We start from the raw sequence: 18,315 nt of genomic DNA on the forward strand, positions 1-18,315 counted from the left end.
GGCTGGGAAAAGTCCGGGATTTTTACGACAACAATCCTGGTTTTTTGGGGGAAAACTCTCGGATTTTTAAGGAAAAATTCCCGATTTTTGCAGGAGAAAAACACCCGGAGGTTTTGACCCTACGTGACCCCAAATAACTCAAATAACACTAAAACACCTGAAAAAAACCCCAAATATCCCCCAACAACCCCAAACAATACCTAGAAATCCCCCAAAAAACCCCAAACAAATCCAAACAACCCAAAAAACGAAAAAAACCTCCCCCAAGTTAAAAGCCAAAAAACCCCAAATGACATCAAGTGCAGCAAAAAAAAAACTAATATACACCAAAATTAACCCCAAGAACCTCAAATAATTCCAAATAAACCCACATAAACAGAAATAAACCAAGTAAAACCCAAGAGAAACGCCAAATAGTCAATAAATAACCCCAAATAAACCCCAAACAAACCCTAAAAAAACCCAAATAAACCTCAAGAAACCCCAGTTCCTCACGTCCCCACCCCAAAACAGATCCCGACCAATGAGAACGCGCGCCACTCGCTGCGCACAAACTCACAGCACTGGCCTCGCTCAGCGATTTTCAGCCAATCAGCGCCCGGCCCGACTCTGACTCATCAGCTGCCAGCCACAGACCAAGGCCTCTCACTGCGGTAAATACTCAGAGACCGCGCGGGGTAATTTCCAGCCAATCAGAGCGTGTCTCGCTGATGACTCATCAGTTGCCAGGAGGGGATTTGGTGAGGGGGGGAAGGTGACCCTGGGGATGGGAGGGGGACCCCAAATTAATCCAAAACGGGGTCGGGAGCCCAAAACGGAGCAGGAGGAGCCTGAAGCCCCCAAAACCAAACACGGGGGAGGGGACTGGCGGAACAATTGGAAAGGGGGGAGAGAGTGGGGAAAAGAGGGTTGGGACCCCATAATTGAGCTGGGAAGGGGATGGGACCCCAAAATTCAGGTGGGAGGGGAATGGGACACCAAAATTAGGCTGGGAAAGGTATGGGATCCTAGAACTGAGCTGGGAGAGGGATGGGACACCCCAAATTGAGCTGGGACGAGGGGGGGACCCCAAACAGGAAGAAGTTAATTTTGTTTGTACCTACGATATGTAAATGAGTTTATGGATATGCAGAAAGGCCATGAATATGCAACAGGCTGATGTCATGGGAGACAAGGACCAAGGGGCGAAGGTTGTTATGGCCTTCAAGACCCCCCAGTTATTTTCGGGGACACCCGAAATTGTTCTGGCTTGATTACATCAGCCTGTTGCATATTCATAGACCGCCATGCATAACCATAAAGTCATTTACCTATTTCACGATCTATTTGACATGGCCCATCCTATGGGGCGTCTCCCCATTTCAGGAGCCTCCACTGGAATGGAAAATATATACCCTCTCCCTCTGATTATTAAAAATAGTAATAACAATAACAAAAACAAAATAATAATAATATTAATAATTTGAAATTAGGGGCACTGAGGAAAATATATGGGAGTAGAAATAACAGTTCTTTATTAGGAAAAATTAAAAGTACAAATGAGTAGTACAAACAAAAAAAAAACAGTGACAGGGTCAGAATCCTCCAGGAGTCCAGTGAAAAAGGCTGACCCTCTTGGAATCCAGTGGGAAAAGGGCTGATCCCCTGGGAATCCAGTGGAAAAGAGCTGATCCTCTGTGAATCCAGTGGGAAAAGCTTGATCCTCTAGGAATCCAGTGGAGTATGAGGCAGATCCTTTGCAATCCAGGGGGAAAAGGGCTGATCCTTTGGGAATCCATTTCTTACCCCCCAAAGGCAGGGCACAGGAAGGGCCGTGGAATATTTACAGGGTATCCCAAGAGCAGAGTTCGGGTTTGGGTCAGGGGACGAGTTCTTAGCAACACAAGAAGGGTGAGATCAAATTCCTGACTCTTAGCAACAGCAGCACTCCACACAGAATGCGTCCCCAAATCCTAAATTCCCTCTAAAACAATTCAGGAATTATGGAACTTCAGATCTATCTATTCGATCAATTTCCTTCATTTAACCCAGTTTTGGGTGCTTTTAAAGGATGAAGGTGAAGCAGAGGAAAATAAAGCCCAAACCAAAAGGAGAAGCAGCCAGGTGTGTTCTCAACATGGATCACAGGGAATGTGAGTGACCAGGGCTGTGCCCAAAGGGCCTCCTCCAGTGGGGGATGGAGCTGGAGCAGCGCACGAAGCTCTGCCCGCACTCGAGGCACTCGCAGGGCTTCCCTTACCAGTGCCTCCGTTGGTGTTTGGTCAAGTTAGAGCTGCTGGAGAAGCTCTTCCCACAGTGGGGACACTCGTAGGGCCTCTCCCCAGTGTGGATGCGCCGGTGAATGACGAGGGTGGAGTTGCACTTGAATCCCTTCCCACAGTCGGGGCAGCGGAAAGGCCTCTCCTCCCTGTGAATCCGATAGTGCCGGAGGAGATGGGAGCTGTTCTGAAACCTCTTCCTGCATTTATCACACTCGTAGGGCCTCTCCCCGGTGTGGATGTGCCGGTGGGTGATGAGGGTGGAGTTGCGCTTGAATCCCTTCCCGCATTCGGGGCATTGGAAGGGCCTCTCCTCTCTGTGAATCCGATAGTGCTGGAGGAGAACGGAGCTGGTCGTAAACCTCTTCCCACACTTGGAACACTCGTAGGGCCTCTCCCCAGTGTGGGTCCTCTGGTGCATGGTCAGGCTGGAGCTCTGCCTGAAGGACATCCCACACTCGGAGCACTTGTACGGCCTTTCTCCAGTGTGGATCCTCTGGTGCTTCATCAGGCTGGAGCTCAGGCTGAAGCTCTTCCCACACTCCCCACACACGTAGGGCCGTTACCCAGTGTGGATCCTCTGGTGCTTGATCAGGTCGGAGTTCCACCTGAAGCTCTTCCCACACTCCACGCACGTGTGGGGCTTCTCCCCATCATGGAGCTGCTCATGGAGCACCAGCTCCGAGCTCTGGCTCCGTCTCTGGCCGCCTTCCCGGCCCAGGTTGGCTCTTTCCCCCTCAGATCCCCGCCGGCTGCGTTTGCAGCCCCTCCTCGTGTGGCATCTCCGGGGCTTTTCCTCCCCGTTGGCTTCCTGCGCCGTGGAGCCGCTCAAAACGGCCTCTTCCACCAGGTTCTGTTGTGAGCATTTGTCCTCCCTGCTCTCCATGCTCAGCTCCTGCTCTGGGGGAGGAAGGACAAGGACAGGATGGGATTTGCCTCCGTGCCACAGGCAAGGGCAAGGAGATCCCCCAGGGCTGAGCTGCAGCCGGGGCCGTGCTGGGCTGGGAGATGGAGCAGCACAGAGGGGAAAGGGGCACTGACTTCCTCCTCACCTGCCTCAGTGTCCCGGGGCATCTTCCTCGCAGCCTCCCAGGCCTTGGCAATGGGAAATCCTGGTTTGGGGAAAAAAGGGATGAGAGCGTTTGTAGGAGTGTCGGGGGGTAGGATGGTCAGGAGGGACGGAGACGGGAGATCTCTGCAGCCAGGTCGTGGAACTTGCGGTTTATTGCAAAGGGCCTGGGTGCAGGGCCCTGCTTGGAGCTGCCAGGCACAGCTCGGAGCAGGCCCGTGAGAACAGAGGGGTAGAGAGGGTGAGAGGGTAAGAGAGTAAGACAGGCAAGAGCATAACACAGTAGCTTTCCTATTAAACACAATAAATTTTCTTCTCTGTTGAATATTCTATTTCTCACTAACCAATCTAGTACAACATACACATCCTGCAGCATTTACATACAGCCTGTAAGAATCATTACATCACCATACTGTGTTACATTTTAAACCCTAAAAACTCCTCTTTGGACCCCTTCTATTGAGCCAGTAGGGTCTGCTCTGACCCTTGGATCTGTCTGCAAGCAGAGGGAATTGTTTCATCAAAAGAGGATTACCTTCAGTCGGGCCACACCACTGTTTTCCAGCTGTTCACTAACTGAGGGATCTCAGAGTTTGCTTTCATTTCAATCTTCCTTATACTTTCTATATTCTAAAAATCTTTTGCAAGACAATCATATTTATAAGGCTTTCCTGTTTCACCTTCCCCAACACACAGAGTTTGAAGGTCCCTTTTGCCCAAGTCCATGTCTACAAGTCACTGGCACTCTGGGCTCCAGAAAAACCTCCCAAACACCAAGATTCAGCCCTGAAAAAGCCTCCCAGGAGTTCCCCGTCCCTGGCCCCTCTTCTCTGGTTTTCAGAACGTTCCCCCCTGTCCCAGCTACTGGGGTCACGCTTGGATTGGGGGTCCTCCTTGTGCCCGGAGCCCGCCCTGCCCAGGCTGATGGCAGTCCCAGCAATCCCAAAAGCTCCCCCTGCTTCGCTCTCCCCATTTCGGGATGCCAGGGCTGTTTGGGCTCCCGGGCTCCCTTCTCCCCTCATTCTCTGCTCTGGGCTGCAGCGGCTCCAAGGAGTCCCCCCTGCCCCTCTCCAGGCTTTTGAGGCTCCCGCCAATGGCGGCGCTCCCCCCTCTCTGGGCTCCCCCCTTTGGGCTCCTGGGGGACACAGGGCTCTGCTCCTCCAGGCTGCCTCTGCCAGCAGCCACCACCGCCATCCCCCAATGTCCCCCCAAGGGGCCTTTTCTGCTCAGCCTTGGACTGCTTCATTCTCCAAAAATCACCCCAAAAACCCCAACCCAGGGACCTGCAGGGATATCCAGGCCGAGCTCCCTCTCCCCGCTCATGGGTGCGATTGGGGGGGCGATGATCCCACAGGTGGGGGCTGCGAATTCAGGCAGGGATTGACCGTGTGGTTCCCTCAGCTCAGCCTTGATCCGCCTTTGTCCCTTCTCTTCCTCCCACTCCTCCCCTTCCATCCCCCATCCTCCTCCCCCTCTGTCTTATCCCCGCCTCCTTTTCCTCTTCCATCCCTCCCCTTCCATCCCATCTCCTCCTCCTCCCTAACCCCACCTCCTTCCCCTCCTTCCATTGCTGCTCTCTGCCTTCATCCCTCCTCTTCCATCCCTCCCCCTGCTCCTCCTCCCTAACCCCACCTCCTCCTCCCCCTTTGTAATCTTAGTTTGTTCATCAAGTTGCTAAAGACTATGAAAAGGGGAAAAGCCAATAATAGAAAAACCGCAATGAAAGATGTAACAAGCTAGCATGTTGCAAGATGAATATAACGGGCTAATATACTGCAAAATAAATCTCATAAGGCTTAAACTACAAAATGTTAGAAGCTAATATGTTGAAAGGCTAAATAAGCAATGTGTAACTATACGTAGCTATGTGCCTATTGTTTGCCGAGGAGTAAGGGGCGAGGCCCTTGACACGGGTAGTGGGCCTGCTATGATTGATAGCACAATATTTGCTTATCTGCTCAGTAAGCTGAAAGTTCCAGGAACCGGACCAACCATACCAACTAAGGAAAGGTTGACCATGGGGCAAGAAGAAGAAGACTACCAGCCTTCATCCTCGGACCACCTGGAGGCAGACTACGACCGCCTAGCAACAGGAGGAGAATGCACAGAGTACTACCCTGAAAGACACGCCAACCCGGAAGCAGGACTGTATATAAACCCCACGAAATACCAGAAGCGGGCGGCAGTTGGCGGAGCGGAGACTCCCCTGTCGCCCAGCGCTGATTTGCTTTTTGCCTTGCTTGCTGTAATCAATAAAAATTCTTAATCTGATTATACTCACTCGGCAGATTGTCCACTCCAATTTATAACACCCTTCATCCCTGCCCTTCCCTCCCTCCTCCTCCTACCCGAGCAGCAGCGACACTTTCGGTGCCCCGTTCCCACAGCCCTCGCAGCCGCGGCAGGAGCGGGGATGGAGCCGGGACAGGTTGGGATGGGCAGCGCGGGGCTCTCGGCTGCTCCAGCCACTGCGGGCGGGGGGAACCCGGCCCGGGCCAAAGGAGAGGCAAACTGGGCAAACTGGGGGCTGCACATCCAAACTGGGCCTTGCTGGGGACCCTGCCTGGGCACTGCCAGCCCTTGGGGCTCCTCTTGGCACATCCGCCAGGGGGGAACGCACACAGGGCTGGGGGATCCCAGCAGTGGCAGCACTGCCAGGGACTGGGCTGGACACGGATCATACTGGGAGTGACTGGGACTGTACTGGCCTTGTACAGATATCATACTGGGATCATACTGGGACTGTACTGGCTTTGTACTGACACCATACTGGGATCATACTGGGATCGTGATGGGACTGTACTGGGTTTGTATTGACATTATTCTGGGATCATATTGCCATGCCAGGGCAGACTGTGATCGCACTGATGGACACTGGGATCATACTGGGAGTGAGCAGGAGGCTGCAGGAGGCAACTGAGACCATGTTAGGGGCAAATGGGATATAGTGGGAGTGACTGGGAATATGCTGAGAATGACCGGGAGCAGCTGTGACTAACAGGGATCATGGTGGGAGCAACTGGGAAGAACAGGGAGTGACTGGATGCATGCTGGCAGCGACTGGAAACTGCTGGGCTTGTGCTGGGATGAACTGGGATCATACTGGTGGTGACTGGGATCATACTGGCAGTGAGTGCCACTACTCTGACGCTGACTGGGAGTGCTTAGGAGCAAATGGGATCATACTGGAGGGAACTGGAAAGATGGTGGAGGGAACTGGGCTACCCTGGGAGATACTGGGAGTGACTGGAAGGAAAGTGAGGGTGAAAGAGAGGAACTGGAACCATGTAGAGCAAAACTGGTTTTTTCTGGCAGAGACTGGGAGCACACTGGGCTCATATTTGGATCATACTGGGAGGGACTGGACTAGTACTGGGAGGAACTGAGAGTCACAGAGAGCACACCCTGCACATCATCCCCCATACTGGGCCTGACTGGGAGCAACTGGGAGCAAATGGCATCATACTGGGACTCACTGAGTTGATTGAGGAAGCAACTGGAACCATACTGGCGGCAGCTGGGACCAAACTGGGAGAGACTGGAAGTAAGTGGGAATATACTTGTAAATAATGCATATTTTCTGAATGGGTTATCCCAAATATTAAAATGAATATTATATGTCTTGTGTTAGAAAGTAACGCTGTATTAATTCTCTTAATTAGTGAGTTGAATATGGTTTTAGGTTATTAAAAAATGTTAACATATAAACTATGCTTGGTAAGAGACTTTTTTTAAAGAAAGGACTTGGAGTGAGATAGCAGCCACAGGATACCTAAATCTTTCAGAGAAAAAGAATTGATTGCCCTTTTATCAGAAGAAATGAACTTCTTCCTGCCTCAAAGGCGCTGTTAGGATTCAGAGGCAGAAGCTGGCACTGACCAGACAGAATCCTGTGTTTGGATTTATGCATCATGTATGAAGTGTATGAATATGCAACAGGCTATTGTTCTTAATGGTTAATCCCGTGTTAACCGGTGTCGTTTTTCAGGCTTGTGCTGCCCGGAAAAAGGTACCCGGACATCCGTAACTCTTTGTATTTATTGTCTCATATTGTCCTAATTCGATTTCTCCAAACTGTGATTACTCTAATTGTATTACTATTTTTCATAACCATTTTATTACTATTATGGTTTTAAAATTTTAAAAGCAAGTGATTGGCGTTTTTCACAATTTGGTAGCAGAGGATGGTTACTAACACCTCACTGCCGGTGCTTTAGGAGAGTCAGAGTGGGGAAGGCGCGCCCTGCCCCATTGGCAGCCTAACTCTGTCTCCCCTGGGGTGACCGATAGACGCAGGTTATGGTTGACAAAAGGAGACAATAAAACAAAGAGAACGGAAAAAGGCTCCCTACAACTGCGGTAATTGGCCCCCTAAGAGTAGTAATGTGCATGAAGACCCCTGGGAAAAGGGATTGGTAAGTATTTCTCAGGGGGGCAGGTACAGAGGGATGAATGTGTGTGAATGAGAGGAGGGCTGGTTGTGCCAGACCTGCCAAGTGAGTGCTGGAGTCTCCCACGCTGCGTTTCCGACTTTCCGTGCTAAGTGGCCAGGAAAGAGATGAAGAGAATGTTAACAGGAGTGAGAGAATCCCCCGGGGTAACTGGGACTGGGTCTCAGAGAGGGGCTAAACCCCTCGGAGGAAGGGAGCAGGAGTTTCCGAGCCAATTCCACTAGGAAACGGGACAAAATGGGCCCTTAAAAACCTGCTGGGTTGAGGGATAAGAGTGTCGCAGACATTTCTTCACAGAAATCCTTTCTTTCGGATTTCTGTGTCTTCTGGAGCCCAGAGGCCTCAGAAGAAAAGGTAAACAATTATTATCAGATGCTGTGGAATGTAACAGGGGTTTCATGATTGGCTCATTTTCTATGTTTATATTTAAGGGCCAATCACCAGTGCAAGCTAGGGGACTGAGTCCTTGGGCTAAACTTTGTTGTACATTCATTCTACCTATTCTTAGCCTAGCCTAGCTGCTCTGCAAACCTCTCTCTATATTCTATTTAGCATAGTCTTAATGTATTATATATGATATCTCAATAAATTCAGCCTTCTGATTCAAGAAACAAGATTCACCGTCTCTCTCTCACCAGCAGCGACCCACTCAGGCGCAGTAATACCAGAATGCCCAAGAGCATCCAGAATTAAAACCTGCTGGGTTGAGGAATTAACATTCCAAGAGCATTCAATGTTGTGCAAAACTCTACCGGATTGAGGATATGCTCAAGAGCATCTGGGGTTGGACAGCACAGCTGGGTTGAGGGATATGCAAGAGCACCAGGACTGGCCAGAAACACCTAAACTTGTAATAGTGATGTGAAAGTGTATGGTAGAGATAATTCATGCTATTAATGTATAAAATATTGTAAACTCCACACTAAGTCTCTTGACCATCCTGGCAGGGAGCAGTGTCTTATTCATATACATCCAGTTCCTGGACTTGGTTGAGATAAACATCAGGGTTTTTAATGAAAGAATAGAAGCTTCCAGGGCGATAATCGCTGGCTTCCCTGGGTCACCAGGTCCAGCCAAGAGTGATTAACGCCTCGTCGATTACAGCTACCAAGAATATCCACAGCCCCACCCTGATGCATGTGAATGCTGACTTCCCCAGGGTCTACTGACAACATCAGACACCTGGACTGAGTCTTTGTCCACCTCTGTATAGGTAAAGATACGGTTATGCATGGGAAGAGACACAAAGAGACACAAAGAAATTCGGTCATCTCTGCCTTGAGCAGAATAAACTGTAAAAGAACTCGCTGCGTCAGGCAGCATTTGTGAACAGGGGGAGACTCTGACATTCGGAGCTCAGATCCGTGTTCACCCAGCACCGAACCCGGGCTCGACGCTGACCCTTGGCTGTGCTGGTTTTGACGACCGAACTTCAGGCACACAGACAAATTAATAAATCTTTGCTAAATTTTCTTATAAGTTTGGCTCTCGATTTGATCATATATAACAAAAGGTACGTTATTGTTGTCTTGTTGTGTGTGAGAGTGAGTCACACACAAAATCAGCCTCAGCTTCCCGGGTGGGTGGGAAGGGGAGCTGTGGAAGGAGGAGTGTGTGACCCACAAATAAGCCATTGTTCTCCTGGGCGTGTGGGGGCTGTGGCACAAGGTACAGGTGACCTGCAAACGGGCCATTGTCCCCAGGGCGTGTGAGGAGGCCGTGGCTAAAGAGTGTGAGTGACACACAAATCAGCCTCACAGGTGAACGGCACCGGAGGCAGCAGAGTCAGGGCCCTCCCAGGAGGCCCGGAGATACTGAGACCCAGAGGCCACCCCAAGGTGAGGGGGGGCCACAGGGAACCGCGATTCTCTGTCAACAGGGATCCACTCTGCGTCCTGAGGGTGGGAAAGAATGTGTGGAAGAGAATGGGAAATAAAAGTGAGTGAATGTAGACAAATGAAAGTAAATGTAATGTAGATTCTCTATTTTAAGCTTCACTATATCTCCTTGGAGGGAGGTGTATTGTACTGAAAGTAGTGTGAGAAATATGTTTATTATTTTTGTGTGTGTAGTTGAAAGAAAAGTGGTATTTAGGTTGTTAGTGAAAGTGAAAAACAGAGGAAGAAGATGAATAGATAAGATCTTGAAAAATGAGACAGAAAAGCAGTAAGTTGGATACAGGAAAAAAAAAGAAAAAAAACCAGTCCTTTGGGAGTTATGTTAGCTAACAGAGATACACCTCCTTGCAAAAGGAGAAAATACAGGGTATGTAGAAGTTGATGGGAAAAACGTGCAAACTATGGAAAAAGAGAAATTAACCTTAAACTAGTAAGCTGAAACTTGTGAATTATATACTTTAAAAAGAGCACTAGAATATTTAACACAAAATAAAGGAACTATATATACTGATTCAAGTTATGCCTTTAGAGTAGTACATACCTTGAAAAAATTTGGAAAGGAAAAAGATTACTTAATTCAAGAAGACAAGGACTAGTACATGAGGAACTTATTTTAGAGGTTTTAAAGGCATTACAATAACCTAAAAGAGATAGCTATAGTACATGTTGAGGAACCCCAAAAAGGAAAGACCCCAGAAAGAGGAGGAAAAAATTTGGAAGATCACAAAGCTAAGGATGCAGCAGAAAATGAAGCTGAAAGAGTTATGTTAATATTAACTCCAAATGAGGAAAAACTGGAAATTCCAAAGTTTAGGGAAGCCGAGAAAAAAGACTTAAACAAGACAGGAAGTGAACAAGATAAATCAGGGAAATGGAAACTTCTTGATGGAAGACAATTACCTAATAAAATGGACTTCTAGGAAAATATTAGAAGACAGGCATCAGAAAACCCACTGGGGTACTCAAGCTTTGTGTGATCATTTTTTAAGGAACTGTGGGTGCACTGGGATTCTTGGATTTAGGATGTATCCGTAACTTGCCAAAGGTTAAATAAAAAGGTGATGAGAAAAACAACATTAGGAGGTCATGACTTAGCTGGTTGGCCATTTCAAAGTATCCAAGCAGAAGTCTGGATTTGTTAGGTGTGGTAGATAGGGTCAGGCGCTCGGAAAATCTCGCGATGTCACGGAAAGCAGCAGGATTCCTCTCCCCCTAACGCCTAGTGATAAGGGATCACCCAAGCATGTAGTCCCCCCTAACATTAGTAACTTTCTACTCCTTATTAACCAATGACAGTAAGGTAAGACCCCCTGACGTAGAGAAAAAGCTTTCCCGAGTATAAAACCCGACAAGACGGGACAATAAAGGCCTTTAGACCGTCCACCATATTGGTGCCTGCATGCGTCTTTGGCCCGAGTGTCCCTGGAGAGTTTGGGTCGCCGTGCCGTTTTCTCGGAACCAGGTCGCCTTGCCTTGCATCAGAAGGCAACAGTTAGGGTCTGTGTTTATTTGTAAAAAAACCCCATTTAATCTAGAAGAAATAGAATATGCCATATGTTAGACAGGAGATTTCAGGAGAATAAAAATCTCTGAAGTATCAGAATGCCCCGAGAAAAAACAAGAAAAGAAAAAGGGGAAATGAAGCAGAAGGGAAAAAAGAGGAAAAATCAGAAAGACAGTGGGATCCTCTGCAGGTCTTGCCCCCTCCGTTTGCAGCCCAGGGGCCTGTCCCGGGTCCCGGCTCGCTGCCCGCCTCAGCTCCGCCTGCCCCGGTTTCCATCCCAGGTGCGGCCTCACTGCCCAGGGCAGCTCCACCTGCCCCGGCGCTGTCGCTCAATTTGTGTGCCCTGCTCCCACTGCCTGGCCCGCGACCGCTCTGCCGGCCATGCTGGGGAAGATGGGGGTTGCTCTGTCCTGCCGCCTGCTCCGAGGTCACCGCGCCCACCGCACCCAGGGGGGGTCCCAGCCATCCCATCCCCAGCTGCCCTGCCCGTGCCACCTGCACTGGGCACCGCCGCCGCTGCCGGGCTCTCCCACCTGCCTTTGCTCTGCCGGCAGCTGCCGGATCAGCCGCCATCAGCCATGTGGAGCCTCCCCACGCTCCGCCTCGGGCTCCACGGGAAGATCCCCCTCTGCCGATTCCAGCAGCAGACCCTGCCCACACTCCCACCGAGCCTCGGCGGGATATCCTCCCCTGACCCTGTCCTGCTCTGAGTTACGTCCCCTTGGTAACCACAGCTCCGGCTGTTCAAGGAAACTCTGTCTCTCTACAGGAAGCACCTTATCGAAACACTAGGAGCTCAGTTAAAAGGAAGCCCTCTCCAAATTCTTTCTCAAAACACGGGACAAAGGCTATAGAAGGTAAAAAAGTGAAAGAGTTAGATGAAGGGATTGCTCTATTTCCGTTCAGAGAGGTTCCCATGGGAGGGATGCGCTGCCCCGCCCCGCGGGAGCAACCAGCGCCCCTGCCGGCCGTGCCCGGAACTGTACCCAAGGGCAAAGCGCCACAGCCCAAAGGCCGGGACTGGGTCCGGGCTCTGTTTGCTGTCAGTGCCGCAGCTGTTGGTGTTTGTTTGCTTTATTATACACACTAGTAACGAACTGGTATTCCTATTCCCATATCTTTGCCTGAGAGCCCCTTGATTTCACTAGTCTAGAAATTAAGAGGGATGGGGTTTGCATTCTCCATTTCAAGAGAGGCTTTTTCTGCCTTCCCGAGCAGACACCTCTCTTATAAAGCAAAAAAAGCACCAACAGGCACTGAGGGGGGCTGCAGGAGGGGCACAAGAAGGCCCTGCAGCACTTGGGCACAAAGGCACAGCAGGTGAATGCAAGAAGGGAGCAGCAAAAGCCAAGCTGAAGGCACAGCCCATGGTACAGTTCCTACAGCCCCTGAGGGATCAACCCCAGGGCCCAAGGGGGCCCCAGCACCCAGGGCACGGCTCTGCCACAAGCACCTGGCAGAGGCATTGCCCTCCTCGGCAGGGAGAGCCCACCCAAACAGCCCCTGGCAAGGAACCAGGGCTCCAGCTGCAGGGCACAAGGACACTGCAAGCACAGACAGCAGCACCCTCAGGACCAGCAAGTCCACCCCTTGATGGACATGGATTGGCAGGGCTGTCACAGCTCCCATCACACCAGGGACCCTCCACACTGGAGCCCTTGAGAACATTCAGGGTGGGACTGCATTGAGAGGAGGCATTTCCTGATGGACACAGGGGTCTCTAAATCCACTCTAAATCTTAGACCTAAGGGGGGGGAAATGCTCAAAATATGTTTAATTAGTGAGGGGATAAGTGGGAAAGATGTATGGTTTTATCCAATCACTGTTAGGAGATCTGGGGGATGGGTTTGAAATGCGTGAATTTTTATTTGCTCCTAATTGCTATCATGATTTACTGGGAAGGGATTTGATCGCTAAACTCGTAACACAAATTAATGTTATGAAAAGGGATACAGAGGCCGGTTCTGTTGTACCTTTGTTTCAAATGTCTGACGAGGCCTATCTGAAGTGAACCCAGAAGTGTTGGCAGCCCCAGGAAAATAGGGAAAATTAGATATGGAGCCTCTCAGAAGTACTCTGAAGCAACCAGGACAAGTGGCGTCTAAAAGCAACACCCTGTTACAGGGCAGGGAAGGAAGGGGAATCAGACACAGAACAGGTCACCACCCCATGCTCAGCTCAACCCACGGAGCTGTGGGTGCTTGTGAGAGCCTGGCATTGAAATGCCCTGAGCAGGAAGGCTTCAACATCTTCTGCTGACACCATGGCACCTAACAGGAGGGCAAAACCAATTCTCACTGCTTCAGCAACCACTGGAGCAGATATCAAGGCACATTCTACCACAGGAAGCTGGGCTGGCACAGAGTCTGCCCTGGCACTTGGCTGCTCCCAACACCCAGCCAGGACATCGGCTCCTGCCTAAGGAGTGCAAAGCAGCACCACTGGTGGCCAAGGGGCCCATGCCAAGTGTCCCTGAGGGCAGAAACAGCTGCCAGCACAGCTCAACAAGGGGGGACCCCTCAGCCTGGCCTCAAGGGCTCTGAAGCCCCGGAGATTTGCACTTCCCGCCCGCAGCACGAGGATGGAAGGCCGCCCCTGAGCCTGCCCTGAAGGCAACGCAGCAGCAGCCAGGGCTCCACAGCGGGCCAAGCCCCTGCGCCTGCCCACAGATCCTCGCCTGGAATCCTCTGCAATCCTGGCCACCCTCCTCTGCCACCTCCAGCCACTGGGGCCAAGCCTTGCTGCCACTGCTGCAGCTTCAGCGCTGGCTGGGCTTGCACTGCCACAGCTGCTGGGGAACACCACGGCACAATTCCACTCTGGGGCTCACTGACACCCACACTCTGGGCTGCCTGCCATTGCACTGCCGCAAAATATACCGATTTTGGTTCTTTCAAATCTTATTTTTCTGCTCAGAAAGGTTTCTCTACTCAAAGGTTTGCCTTTGGAAAAGGAATTTTAAAGGTTTTATTTAAGGGCTGCTACACCACTCAATGGAGATGAGTTTAACATCTCAACAGACTGGGAAGAGCCAAAAGACACCCACAGAGATAATGACCAGCAACAAAACATCAACATTGCCCAGCAGCAAACAGCAACCAACAGCTACCACAGACACTGCCCCCGGCAGAGCTGGAGACACCTGGGCTGGAAAAGGCTGAGAAGGAAATCCAGGAGTGTGGAGACCGAATTCACATCAGAGGGGAAGAAATCCGGGTCCAACAGGAAACCAAATACTAAAAACTTACACAACTTGGAAGCAATGAACATTAAAGCAGTGGATTTAGACTGGTTCCGACTATATAAAGTTTAGGAAAATAGAGTAAAACTCACATGGCATGATTTTCTCTGCACAGCCGGGCTATTTATGAAAGAAATTATTTCTGTTGCACATCCTGGCCAGAACCAAGGAATGCCTTGACTCTCTAACACTAAAGTGATTCTTGGAGGGTTTCTGTTTTCCCTGCAGTTTCAGTGACAAAATTACAACATGAGAAAAAGTTTTCATAATATTCCCATTTTATATTGTCAGGTGGGTTTTGGAAAGAAGTGTGAGAATCAAGTTTTGGTCTCGGATTTTCCATGTTTGCCTTTATGTTGCGTTTTGCAAAATTGAACAGCTTTAACCGTAACACTTTGAATTGGTAAATAGTTCATACTTTTTAAAAAAAAGCAGATTCTGGGGGGGGCCACATGTGACTCACCAGATGGCTGCCCTGGAAGAGAAGCTCCATTCCAGGCAGCCTGCAGAGGAGCTTTAGAAATGCAAATGAACACTGCTGGGCAAAGTGTGCACAATGTACCTGGGTCTCTTGCCCGGGGCAGGAATTGGGCTGATTCCCTCTGCCCCTCACACCAAGCTCTGCTTGCTGGCACTGATGGAATTTGCACAGCTGGAGGCAGAGCCCAGGGGGAGGATATCTGACCCTGCAACAGAAACCGGTGAAGCTGCAAACAGAAACAGCAAATTGAGAAAGTTGGGAAAACTTCACTATAAATAACTGGCTTGGAATCATCCCACTGCCCACTCCAACATGCGCTGTCACTGTCTGTGTTATATAGGGTGTATCAGAGCACTGGGGGTTTTTTGCTACCAAAAATTCAGGGAAATCAGTTGGGAATCCAAGTATTTGAGGATTTTATTAGAGAAAAGCAGTCAATTGATGCAGCCCTGGCTGGAGAGAGCATTCAAAAATAGGGAATAGTTGAACGGCCAGCAGAACAAATCCTACAACACCATGGACCAGGCTCTGGGAACCCGAACCAATTTATATCAGGAGCCATAGAATCCATTTCTCATTTCAATGGCATCATTAGATTACAAGCTGTCCTTGGAATAATAACCAACCAGACAGGTCCAGCTCCTGACCTTCCTGCTGACAAACCCACTGAAATGAGGAACACAACATTTCACCATGGGATGGCATCAGATTACCTTTTAGAAGAAAAAAGAGAAGTTTGTGGAAAATTAAATGACTCCAACTGCTGTGGGCAAATAGATGACAATAAAAAGTGGTGAAACAGATAACAAAGGAAATAAGAAAGCAGCTCCTGTACAGATTCAAATGCGGAAAGGATGGGAATGGGACACGGTTTCGGGGTTCCCGGCGAGACCATGGGTTAAACGAATGCTGTTTCTCCTCTGATGTGCTACAGCAACTCTCATCATATTACCGTGCTCCACACCTTGAGAGTGCAGCTCATTCAGCAGGTGAGGGAGGGGACAGGGACTTGCAGGTAAGGAAGTAAGGGGCGAAACCACCAGCTTCAATAAATGTTACTAATTAACATGGACTGCTGCTAAAAGTGCCGCAAAATTCTTGAACTTGGAGAAGAACAAAGACTTTACTGAGCCGTGAATATCGGCCGTTATACAAAAGTGGGGGTGCACAATAACGAGGACATGCAGTTGCCGGACCGGGAGGTCTGAACCTTCCAAGCACCTCAGCCAGTGGGCAAAGGGAGAGGGAGATGAAGCCGGGAAAATGAGGATAAAAAGGAGGCTGAGAACTACAACAATGGCACAGAGCGCACGGCAAATGCCCCACGGCCTCTCCCTCTGCTCAGCAATAAAGTCACTTTTACAGGACTCCTCTGTCTCCTCTGCGCACAGAAACCTCCGGCCACGGCAATTTCCCCGCACAGCCCCGGGCACGGGGCAGCCCCCTCTGTCCCAGCCACAGCAACCGCGCCGAGCCAGCGCTGCTCCGGCTGCGGCTCCTGCCGAGGCAGCGGCCGCAAGGAGACCGCGGGCAGCCGCTCCCGCAGCGCCCTCACGCCAGCGGCAACACGGGCCGGACGCGGCACAACGAACCCGCCCGAGCCCCCTGCCGCCCCCGAGGCCCGCAGCCAGCCCCGAGGCCCCGCACAACCCAGCGCGGCTCCCACCTGCGCTGCGGCCGCCTCCGAGCTCCGCCGCCGCCTCACCGCGCTCCGGCCGCCGCCGCCGCTCACGGGACCGCACACACGCTCCGACAATGGCGCCGCTGCCCAGCCACGGCCGCCCTCAGCCCGCCACCGGGGCCCTGCTCCGCCCCGCTCCCACCAATCAGCGCGCCACAACCACGACTGACGGCACCATCGCCCAATCCCAGACAGGGGCGGGCTCTGCACACGGCACAGCCCCGCCCCGCGCTCTCAGGGTCCCCCGGGCTGCGTGAGGGCAGAGCCGGAGCTGAGGAGCAGCCCTGGAACGGGCCCGGGCCCGAAGGGATTGAACTGAAAACACAAGCAAACTTCTCCGCAGCTCACGCCACGGCTTTCCCGGCATTGTCGCTTTGGTGGCTCCGGCTCAGTGGGAAGCCCTGGAGCCTGACTTCTCCTACCCCTAATTAGGAGCATCAGGGCATCGCTTTGATTTCCCCCAAAAAGAGAAAACCGCCCCAAAGCCCTGTGGATGAGTGGGGAAGGGGAGAGATTTTTGACAGAGAACTCCAAAATCTCAGAGCAGGATAATGAGAAGTAAGTGAAGACCCTTAAATGCAGCTTTCCCCCACGCCTCCCTCCTTCCAGCTGCACCTCCTGCCCCGGCAGTGCCGCAGACAGGGAATGGGGCCGGGCTCAGTTCATGCCCCGGGGCTTCTCCCTCTGCTCAGGGACAGGAGTCGTTCCCCTGCAGCACCCTGGGCTCTCTCCCACCGGAGACTTCTCCAGGAACTTCTCCGGCCCCCTCCAAGTGCTGCAGCGTGGGTCACTGTGCCCCGGGGTCAGTCCTGCCAGGACAGGCTGCTCCAGCGGGGCCCTCTGGCCGCGAGGTCACAGCCTCCTCTCAGGCATCGCCGTGCTCAGCGTGGCTGCTCCGGGGGCTGCAGGGGGATCTCTGCATCCCCATGGATCTGCAGGGAGATCTCTGCATCCCCGTGGATCTGCAGGGGGATCTCTGCATCCCCATGGATCTGCAGGGGGATCTCTGCATCCCCGTGGATCTGCAGGGGGATCTCCGCAGCCCCATGGATCTGCAGGGGGATCTCTGCATCCGGCACCGCCGTTTTGGGAGGCAGCAGGAATAGGCTGAGCTCTGCCTGAAGCTCTTCTCACATTCCCCTCACCCTTCCTAGCACACGGAGGCTTTTACCTCCTCACAGCTCCCCGGGCTGGTTTTGCAGCCTGTTGCCTTCTCACGGCGTGGCAACCTGGTTCTTATTCTGGCAAGGTGGCGCAAAGCCCAGGGTCACTCGGTCCATATGCTCCTGACACCAATGTTGTGGACAGCAAATGGCATTGATTGCTGGGTTACACGGGTTTTTATGGCTTGGGCAGTCCGTGTCATTTCCTTCTGCTCACGTCCGGCTGGGTGCGCCCAGGCACGGAGCAAAGGTCTGACCGCCGGGTGGGGGGTGTCCTGACTGACCGTACAGCCCGAATTCTTCAGCACGCTTGTCCCTGAGTCTCCACAGCAGCCCCCTCCTCGTGTGGGATCTCTGGGGCTTTTCCTCCCCACTGGATTCCTGCGCCGTGGAGCCGTTCCAAATGGCCTCTTCCATGAGATTGTGTGGCAGGGATTTTTTTCTCCCTGGTCTCTGTCAGCAGCACAGTGCCTGGTGGAGGAAGGACAAGGAGAGGAAGAAAGAGGGAGAAGGGAAAAGGAAAAGGCAGGAGGAGAGGAAGGAACAAGAGGGAACAAGGGAGGAAGGAG

The 18,315-nt window shown here is 51.5% G+C and overlaps 2 pseudogenes; one reads left to right on the top strand and one right to left on the bottom strand.

Moving 5' to 3' along the window:
- The window catches only part of LOC131093377 (uncharacterized), a 1,138,058-nt pseudogene that overhangs the window by 1,066,713 nt on the left and 53,030 nt on the right, over window positions 1–18,315 (top strand).
- Window positions 1–18,315, bottom strand: part of LOC131093378 (zinc finger protein 208-like) — a 496,041-nt pseudogene that overhangs the window by 242,195 nt on the left and 235,531 nt on the right.

Source organism: Melospiza georgiana, chromosome 25 (assembly GCF_028018845.1).
Source record: "Melospiza georgiana isolate bMelGeo1 chromosome 25, bMelGeo1.pri, whole genome shotgun sequence".
Lineage (NCBI taxonomy): Eukaryota > Metazoa > Chordata > Aves > Passeriformes > Passerellidae > Melospiza > Melospiza georgiana.